The sequence below is a fragment of the Psammomys obesus genome, unplaced genomic scaffold (genome assembly GCF_907164565.1).
Source record: "Psammomys obesus unplaced genomic scaffold, mPsaObe1.curated_primary_1811, whole genome shotgun sequence".
In the NCBI taxonomy this organism is placed as follows: domain Eukaryota; kingdom Metazoa; phylum Chordata; class Mammalia; order Rodentia; family Muridae; genus Psammomys; species Psammomys obesus.
In genome coordinates, this window is record NW_026585685.1 from 6,525,706 (window position 1) to 6,536,324 (window position 10,619).

Here is a 10,619-nt window from a genome sequence, read left to right on the forward strand (position 1 = left end):
TCTACCCATATTCTTCATTTTCAGTGTTGTGTGTGTGTGTGTGTGTGTAAACACAAATGTGAGTTGGGGAGGGGCAGTAGTGGAAGAGAGTTAAGGTCAGAAAAAGAGTTTAAAATTATCCTTACCCTTTGATAACTTGTTAAACCAAACACCAAACTTGCAAATAGGATCCAGAAGGTGGATAGAAAACACACCGCCAGTAAACTCACAATGTTAATTTTGAGCTGAAAAAAATATATATATATCCCAAATTCAATCCAGATTCAGAAATTATGGCCTCAGTTTTCAGTTTCTACTGATGACACTTGTTATAGATTAACTAACAGTAAAACATACTGGAAGAGGAAATGGGGAAAATATAGAATTCATGAGAATATTTAAACTCAGAGAATGAAGAGCTCTGTGTTCGTGTTTGCTGCCGAGGCCCACACACAAAGTACGTTATTCTCTAAGAAGGGGCGTGAAGGGTTTGCCAAGGCAGTTACCAAGCGAGCTGGTCGTTTGGAGCTGGGAGGTCACAAGGATTGCTTGGAATTTCAGGGCAGTGCAGGCATGGTGGTGAAGCAGCGGAACAGAGCGTGTGGCTGTGGAATGAACTGGAAGGCAATTTTGAAAGTGGATGAATCGGCATCTGTATAGTGTGTACCAGCTGTGCACGCGTTAATATGTCATGGGAATGTCATGCTGCGTAGAGGATAATGCAGGCACTCGAGGGGGGAAGTGAGTCAGGAGAAAGATGGAAGAAAAAAAGCAGAAGAAAGGTTGGGTGACTAGAGGCTTAAGAACTATCGAGTAACCAACTTTAAAAAATTGTGTGTGTGAGTGCGTGCACACGTGCATGAACGCGCACGTGCCAGAGTGTGCAGAGGTGAACCTCAGGTGTCAGTTCTTGATGTCTGCAGTGTTTGAGACAGGGTCTCTTTGCTGTTTATGGTTGCCTATGCCAGGCTAGGTGGGCACGAGCTTCTGGGATTCTGCTCTCTCCACTCCTTACCTTGCCGTGGGAGCAGTGTGATTACAGATGTGTACTGCAAAAACTCAGCTTTACATAGCTTCTGGGGAATCAAACAGGTTCTTGCATTTGTGCCCCAGGCACTTTACCCACAGTGCCCCACCTCTCCAGCCTGTGATTAGTGTTTGAGTTAAAATTTAAAAAAGGAATAAGGGCTGTATTCTCAGAGACTAGAATTTAAATTTTTTTTATCAAGTAAAAAGATGTTTTGAGGATGATGACGATGTTGTTCCATGTACACGTAGGATGAAATTAAGGGTCATGAAGGATGTCCCAAGTCCTTCCCTTGCCTCCTGCATCCTGGGTGTATGGTGTGACGTGTGTGTGTGTGTGTGTATGTGTGTGTGTGTGTGTGTGTTGGAGCCATATTGTGCGTGTCTCTCACAGACATCTGAAACAGATCATGTCCTCCCTTGGGGTGAAGGGTTTTTCAGTTCCTGCCTTTCACCCCCCAAGAGCTGTAATTGCCAAAATAGACAGATTAGCACAATTTCAGCCTGTGTAAGTGTCTCACTAATGCTCATTTGCTGACTATAATGATTTCTAGAACCCCTTCTGTACCGTACTGTCAGCTCAGGTTCATCACAAGAAGAAAAGTCAGTAAGCAGGCGTGGTGTGGTAGGTCAGCATCTCAGTGAGGCATTGATAGGGAAATAAATTCAAAGTAATTCTCCGGGTTCTTATAAAGCCTTGGTTCTCTAATGCCCTTAACATAAAGAGCTAGGGGGTTGGGTGTCCTGATGAGCTGGCTCAGACAAATATCAGTATTGTAAGTGATATCCGTAGTAGCTTTCCTTTCTCAAAGTTTCACAGCTTCCTCCAACCTGCCGGGGAGGGAAAACTCACATGCCTGAGCTGTTACAATAAAACTATTGGCAGCCAGAAAAGTGAAAACAGGTCCTGGTCTTAATTTATCACGCCACACAGATTTTTAACACATCACGGTAATAATAACAACACAGTGCTGCCACCTGATAATTTCCCTCCTGAGCCCTATAGGAGTGTTAGAGACAGAGCGTGGCTGGCTCTGCAGACTCTGTATGTGCTGGGAGGCACATTCTTTGCATGGAATCTGGAGGTGAGGTACTGCAACTGGGCTGTGCAGTGCCAAGAAGCCGTGCAAAGCAGTTGGGAAGATGTAATTCTCTGACAAAAAAATAGGAGAAGCCATTTTCCAGGTCTGGGAGAAAAGTGTTTCTATAGCTGCTTATTGCCAGGGGAAAATAAGCATTCCTCAGCAAACTTCCCTTGAAAGGTTCCTCGGCCTGGGATATGACAAGACCTCAGCTTTGTGGTAGAGGTGGAAGGAGGTTTATTTTTGGTTGGTTGTTGTGCTGTGTTTTGTTTTTTGAGGCAGTTTTCACTATAATCCAAGTTGCAACTGCCAGTAGTCCTTATGTCTCCACCTCTCAAGGACAGGGATTCTGCGCATATGTCAGTCATGCTTGACTGGGGAAGTCCTTCAGGGGTGGTTTCCCTTCTTCAAACAGTGACACACTTACAAGAAATTGAGTCTGGGGCTGGGTATATACTTCAGGTGCTAGAGTGCTTGCCCCGGATATAATTCATTTGCTAGAGTGCTTGCCCCGGATATAATTCATTTGCTAGAGTGCTTGCCCCAGCACTGCATAGACCAGGTGTGAGAGTCTACGAGATTACTGGCCTATACCTCAGGGGAATCAGAAACCCATGGTCACCCTTGCCTACCTAGTGCATTAGAGGCTAGCTTGGGCTACACAAAACTTTAGCTTTAAAAACCAAAACCAAAAAATATCCAAGGCCATTAAAAGCTATACCTAGTTTAAAGAAAAAGAAAGAGAAAGAAAGAAAAAGAGAGAAAGAAAAACAATTAGCAAAGAGTCTTGGTTAAAGTCAGGGTCTCCTCTCATGACAGCCTGCTTGTGCAGCTGTTCCATGCCTCTTCATCATAGCTACCAGGTCCTGGAGTGTAGGATTAATTGTGGCTGCTCCCAGGGCAACTGCTTGATGTCACTAAGCACTTGCCATTGCCCATGGCGATGATGGCAGTGACATCTTCACAGAGGGCAGTATCCATCAGATGCGCCCTCCTGCTGCTCAGCTCACTTTAGAAGCCTTTCATTCGCGTTTCTAATTTTTAAGATAATGGGAGGTTAATGGAGATTATTTTTGATTCCCTCTCACTAACCAGAGCTTTTGTATCTGGATCCCGCTGCCCCAGCTGTGCTGTCTAAACAAACACATTCAGAGCAAGCAGAAGCTAGGCCAAGGATACATCGACTTTACCTTAGAAAGCACCATCTAATTCCATTACAGGCCAAGACTCTGGCCTGTGATGTGTTTGTATCTCTGGACATTTGATAACTACTTTAGATCCTTCTTTCTTCACTCAGTAAACCTACCTTTTATGTAGGTCAGTGGGAGACTGCATGCCTGGCACACACAAGGGCCTGGCGTTTAATTGCCAGAACCATAAAGCTTCCTGTCTGAGACATACACGAGGTTGGTTTTGCATCTCCATGTTGCAATCTGTGAGGTAAATTGGCTTTGGGGATTTTTTTTTTAACTTGTCCAAATGATTGGCAAAACAGAAAACTGAAAAGCCACCGCCCTCAGGAGACTGTGTCCTCACAGAATGGGCCAGACTTGGACCTCACTTCCTTGGCTATAGCCATTATCATTCAGTCAAATCCTGAATTCTGGTAACCTCTTCTGCTTTGTGGTCAGTAATCGATGCCTGGCTGCATGGCGTGTCAGTCTTCTGTGTGGGTCAGAGAGGAGTTATCTGGATTGATGTGCTCTGCGGGGCACACCTGACCCCAAAGCACTCAAGCAGTAGAGAAGCCAGAAGGGCAGAATGGAGCCACAGAAAAGAGATGAACATCACCCCAAGGCTCCTAAAGAGTCAACAGGCACAAATGTCTTTGAAATGCCTTGAATATCACTCTCGCAGAAGGGCCTAAGACATCTCTCCCCTGTCCCTCCCCTTCAAGACATAGTGTCTCTTAAAGCCCAGAAGCGGTCGTAAACTTGGGATAAACTCCTAATCCTCCTGCCTCTGTTTCTCAAATTCTGGGATTACAGATGTGTGCCACCAAACCCAGGCTAAAACAGTTTTAATTCATGGTGATGAGGATAAATTCATAAGACAGAGATGTTGCCTCCGAATACTTGGTGACATAGTTATCAATCGTTGGCATTATTTAGAAGAATAAAGAAAGTGGGTACCGAGGAGCATTGTCAAAGATCCCGAATCCCAAATGTTGAGAGATGGGAACTCATTTGTGTTGAATGATTTAGATGATAATAATGTCTTGGTTCTGTATCCAAGGTTGTCGTCTGAACTCCGGACATTCTACTGAAATTAATTTCTAGCATGAGCTGAGTGTAACAACAACTTCCCAATAAGAATTTGGGTAGAAGGGCGGCAGCAAGTGGGGGTCGGGGGCGGGGGTGAGGAGCAGTGACAAGGTGTGAACAAGGCAGAGGCTTTAGTCTGACAGGAAACAGTTGCCAGACTTCAAAGCCTGTGATGAGACTGACAGCACTGAGGAGCTGCAGGGGGACTTGGCTGTCAGCCCTCCTGATGGGCACAGATAGGGCAGCCTTCTTGCAGAATGCTGCACACGCGTCCTGGGCTGCCTTCATGGGTATGTGGGTGCGGGTGGAGCCATCGCCACGGCAGCCCTAGGCTCCCGTTGCTGTACCCACTTCTTCTTTTTCAAACAGCTTTGCATCAGAGAGGCCTGGGCCCATTCCTGTGGCTTTGGGGATGGTGCATGGTGAGCGATTCTTGCAAAGTGCTCCTTTTATGCTTTCAGGTTTCATCAGAGAGATACAGCCTAGGGACCTAGAGTAAAAAAGTGCCTCGCTCACTTAGTGAGTCTGAGATGGTAAACATGACCTGCAGGCAAAGACAACTCCCAGGGTTCAAGTTGAGCAGAAGTCTATAGACATGCAATCATGCTGTTTTGCTTCTCTTGTTTAAAACAAATAAATGAAAAAAAACTAGATAGTGCCTCCTTATTTGGCATCGTAACTTGTGATTTTTTTAAATCGCCATTCTGAACATTTCAGAATGTGTTTGTATTCCAACACATGTGTTCATGCCCCAAACTTGGAAGAGGACAAGTAAAAGTATTTTATAAAGAAGAAGATAATATAATCACTCTACCTAACATTTCTACCTGGACAAAAATGAAAGTTTAATTTTCAAGATATGGCTATGCTTTGTGTTGACACCCTCCTGCACCCCAGAATGCCCTCTTGAACTCGTCAGCCTCGACTTAGTGTGGGAGGCTTCCTCTCAGAGTAACAGTTAACAGAAATTAATTTTCACGACATTATGAAGTTGGTCAATTCACTCAAGCATGATGACAACTGGGCAGTAGGTCATAATTTCCCTCTGTTGTAATTATACTTCCCACAGGCTTAGAAGCCAAGGCCGAAGAGAATAGGTGAGAGTGGGTAGGCTTCAGGGGTCTGGACCAAGTCCAGAAAGCAAACCTCCAGCCCAGCTGTCATCTGCGGGAAGTGGCTCTTGGTTGAGCAGTGGTACTTTCCAGTGTCAGCACTTGTGTTGTGTCAGCAACTCAGACTCTGCTCTGAGGGGCCCTGTGTCCTCAGCTGTTTTTCATCTTAGAGAAACTCTCTCATGGTGTAAAGGGCATGGGTTCAGCGGGGAGGTAGGATGAGGCCTCAGTGAAGCAGGTAGTTGAGAGCTTGAGCATCAATCTAGTACAGGAAAGAGAAAATGCTCTGACTGAGAATTGATGAATGGGAGGTAGTTGGATCGGAAAGTCATCTTTGTTCTCATAATGTTGACAGAGACCTGACAGGGCCTTGTTCTAAGATCTCCCTTAATAAAGGGGCATTACTGTGCCATGACTCAACTCACTTGTCCTGCCCCAAACATGTTGGACACACCCTTTCTACTTTGAAAGAGAGTGTCTGAGTATATCTTGAAACTTTGAGAAAAAGACGGCTCACTCCAGGTTGACATGGTAGCCAAATAATCCCAAGGCAGCTGAACTTGGATTTTTCTGAAGTAGAAGAGAAATGAATTCTATTTGCTAGGTAGAACAGGTGAGACAAATTGGTTCCTTGTTTCTCCCTGTTCTCCTCACGATCTCTTTCCTCAGAAAAGGAGAAAAATGAACTCACAACTGCCCCTCCCTCAGCACATTCTAACTTGGTGTCTCAGAGGAAAAAGAGGAAAAAGGAATTGATGTTTACCTAGCAATTGATGTTAAATCAGCTTGTTTAAACTGTTAGACTTTATCTAAATAATTGCATTGAATACTTCAATACAAAGCCCTACTGTGTTGGAGTTGTTACTCACAATTTAAAAGAGAACGTCATTAGGCTCTTGTAGGTTGTGAGAAAGCCGTGAAGCCAAACTTTAAAGCCCAGGGCTTCCTGACTCCAAAGTTCACTTTCTTTCCAGCTGTCCTGCTGAAGTGCTCACTCTGAATGAAGATGAACTGGATTCTGAAGTCTGTCCACAGGAAGAAGACTGTCCGTGAGTGCAGTCTCCGTGTTCACATGCATCATGCCATCCTTGATGTTAGGGAGGAAATGAATGGCCATTTTAAATAAAATTCTGTTTGGCTGAAGGAGCTAATAGTCTAAGTGAATGCATCTTATTGCAAAAAGCGAAACGCTGGTCCTGACATAAAAAGGTGGATAAATCTGTGACAGTACCATGTTATGACTTGTTCGTTAAAAATTAGATTATCCTGAATGACTTGTCAGATCACACCACTGTTACTCTTGTCATGAAAAGAACCAATGACTCTAAAGGGTTTATTATCTACCAGGCATTATTCTTTATATTTGTATGGGTCATTTCATTCTGCAACGATCCTATCTGGGAGATACAGTTATTTCTCACAGTTGAATGTTCAGGTGAAAAGCACAGAAAGGCTAAGAAACATGCGCAAGGTTACACAGGAAGGAATTGGCAAAAGGGCAACCTGAACTTCCAAACCAGGATTCCTCTCAGCCGTTCTTTCTAACCTTGCTATTAGGGAGGATCCGACAGGGGTACGAAGGTCTCTTTGTACATTTCGAAAAATTCTCCTTTTCTTGTTTTTCATTCCTAGAGTAATAACCACACTGAGCCATGATGACTGCAAGACAACTCTACTGACTATCTCTCTTGAGTCCTTCATCACATGCCCTCATCTCTCTTTCCTTCTCAGCATGTCTCCAGCATCTTCCTCTGCCTTTGGGAGTGAGGGGCAGCAGTAGACTTTTCCCCCAGAGGTAGAATAGTCAATGCCTGAACACCTGTGGGCACAGAAGACCCTATTGTCACCATAGGCCTCGCTAGGGAGAGACAAGTATTCATCCACACTGAACTCTGTGAGGGTGACAAATAAGCAGTAATAGTAGTAATAGAAGTAGTAATTGCCGTCGTTCTCCTCCTCCTCCTCTTCCTTCATCTTCTCAGGACGAGGTTTCTCTGTGTAGCCCTGGCTGTCCTGGATCTTGCTCTGTAGACCCAGTTGAACTTGAACTCAAAGATCTGCCTACCTTTGCCTCCTGAGTGCTGAGATTAAAGTCATGTTGCACCCCTGCCTGGATCGAGTGCATTCTTACGTTGTCTAAAAATAAGTGTGTGGACCTCACTGGAGAGGGACTGAATTGTCACCTGCCGCCCATCATGGAGCTGGAGTGAGACAAGCCACAGTGGCATAGGTTGATCTTAGCAGCTGAAATTTGCATCTGCTCTACTTTTGTCTGTAGACGAGGCTTGCAGAATTACTCATTCCGCCCAGATGCGTAAAGAAAACCGTTTCCTTTTCTTCTAAACCACTATGTTGTCCCTAATAAGCCTTCACTCGATGAGTAGCAAGAAGGAAAAGGCTAATTTTAGCTCCGTAGGGTTTCAAACTTAGTCTGATTCAGCTATTTGAACAATATCTTTTGACTTGTGTGTCTTGGAGATAAGGTAAAGTCCTTCCGATTCTGTCATTCTGCTTGCTCCTTGCTAAGCTGTCCTCACAGTTCTGAGGCCAAGTCTACCAAGCCACCTCCCCCACAACTCTGCCCTCTTAAACATTGCAGTATAAGGCCAGGGGCAGAGTGGCCTTCTAACATAAGAATCAAGGCAGTGGGGCAAGAGCTCTCTTGATCTTGGTGTTTGGTCAAATTATTTCACCCCATGGGAAGAAACCTGAAGGGGGTAACATCAGAGGACAGGGACTTCCTGCCTGGCATGTGGCTGTCCCCTACATCCTTTTCCAGCAGCAGCAGGAGAGGAGGTCTACTCTGGCTTCTAGCCCAGGCATAGGATATTCTTTTGATACCAGAGAAACAAAAAGAAGAGACTTTGTTTTTGAACCTGAAAAGAGTGTTAAGGATCCGTTTTTCTTTTTTTTTTTTTCTTTTCTTTTCTTTCTTTCTTTTTTTCAGTAGTCTAGGTTGCTAAGCTTCCAGATGGGTCTTTCAGGGGAAAGTGGGCTACAGTGTTTGCTGAATACTGTCCCCATTATGACAAGGTAAACTTGGGATAGTTAAATGGCTCGCTTACGTGTGTGTGTGAGAGAGAGAAAGAGAGAGAGAGATGTGAGAGAGAGGAACATGTATGTATGTGTGTGTGTATGTCTGTGTGTAGTAGCATACGCTTCAAAATGCTCCTCAAAGGGAATCATAGGGAACAAAAACATGGCCTCTGCCATTTCCTTGTGTTTTATACTTTTGTACAAACCTGGTTTGCTATCCTTAAAATGGTGTAACAGTAGCATGCACCTTACTACACAGTTACAAAGTTTAAGTATGTTAACATATGCTCAGAACGCAAGACTCTTTCCTGTAGTGAAGGAAGCACTCAGAAATATTAGCTATGTAGGTTCTAAAAATGAATACCATATATTTCAAACCTCAGAAACATGTTGTTTTCAAAATACCCGAAGTTATGTAAGCCCCAGCAAGCTGCGTGTCCACTGTGAGCCTTTCTGAAAAGATAGAGAACAACATCATAGGATAGTAGAAACTCTTCCTTGTCAACTGAACTGGATTTAGAATCACCCAGGAGACACATCTAGGACTTCCTGTGGGGGAGTTTCAAGAAAGGCTCAACTGAATATAAGCAGCAGCGCCATCTCACAGACTGGAGTCTTGGGCTGATTAACAAGGCAAGTGGGGAGAGAGCAAGCTCAGCATTCACGGGTGGGCATGTCTGTCTGTCTGCTCCTTGACTGTGGATACAATGTAACTAGCTCCCGTCACCAGGCCTTCCCCAACATGATGGACTGTTCCCTTCAAACTGTGAGCCAAAAGCCCTTCCCTCGTTAAGTTGCTTCCAACAGGCATCTTGTCACAACAAAAGTAACTTATATACTGTAAGGATTAAATTAGATACTGCGTATTAAGTATTTAGCAAAGAATGACGTCTAACTACGGCTCGGTGTTCTTCTCCTTTCTCCTTATGACAGTAGTATGCTGTCTCATAACTAATGACTGTTAGGTTACCTCCCGGAGATCGTAAGTTTTTATGACCTTCATAACATCCTATGGCAGAAACTCAGTAAAGATTGTGTAAAAAAATTCAAATGAACCTCTAAACCTAGGGCTCAAAGCTATAACCTTTTCTCCATTAAATGCTACTGGTCGGAGGACAGATGTCTCATGCCCTTCCACCAACCACTTCAGCAGTCTTAGGTACATCTCCTGTACAACCTTGTTTCTTCATTAAAATTCTCCCCGGGGTCTGTTGGAGGCATTTGTGTCTGCTTCAGTCACATTGCTCCACCCTCACTTGGAAAGAATAGTGTTTGCATAAATATTAGCAGTGAATTTTTTAAATATCACTTTTTCTCTCCTGGCACTCTGTGAAGGAAATGAGCAAATATAAACAGACAAGTATTGCACTAGAAAGATAGCAGATGGGCTTCTGCTGGGACCTGGACTTTGCTGGAGTTTCCACTTTTAGTAGCTGTAGGACTATGACAAAAATCCATTTGTAAAATTCTTGCTTTTGATTTCTCAGCCACAATATTAATTGCTTAAAGACTTGGCTTAATCCACGCTTTCAGCCTAGGTTTCCCCTTGGAGAAACCAGCAAGATGCTGGAATCTTTTTCTCCAGGAGAGATTGTCTGCTTAAGTCTAGCATAAACTCAGGTTTACTCAGGAGTCATAGAGAAGAAAGAAGAGTTTCTCTTCACTCTGTGCAAGGACAAGTGAGAAAGAAGCCCTGTTTCCCATCTCAAATGGCTTCATGCTTATGGCCTAGAGTTTGTAATGGATATTAAACATGGGAACTGATTGCACATACTCCCTTACTTTTCTTGATTTGGGCTGCTTTGGCTTAAATCACACACCCTTAGAAGATGCAGCTATCCATGAAGGACTGATCATCAGCTGTCCTTAACATCAGCCTATACCTTTGTTCCATACAACATTTTCAGTCATCTGTACAATAAATATTCTGGAGCATCTAGGCTATAGAAAAACTAGTAACGTCCATTCTCCTCCCCCAGCTCATATGTTGATACCCAGTCCCTGTTGTTGATGGTGTTTGGAGACAGAGCCTCTCTGATGTAATTAGAGCATGAGGAAGAGCACTGATGAATGGGTTTAATGTCTTTATAAAAGATAACCCAGGGCCAGCAAGATGGCTT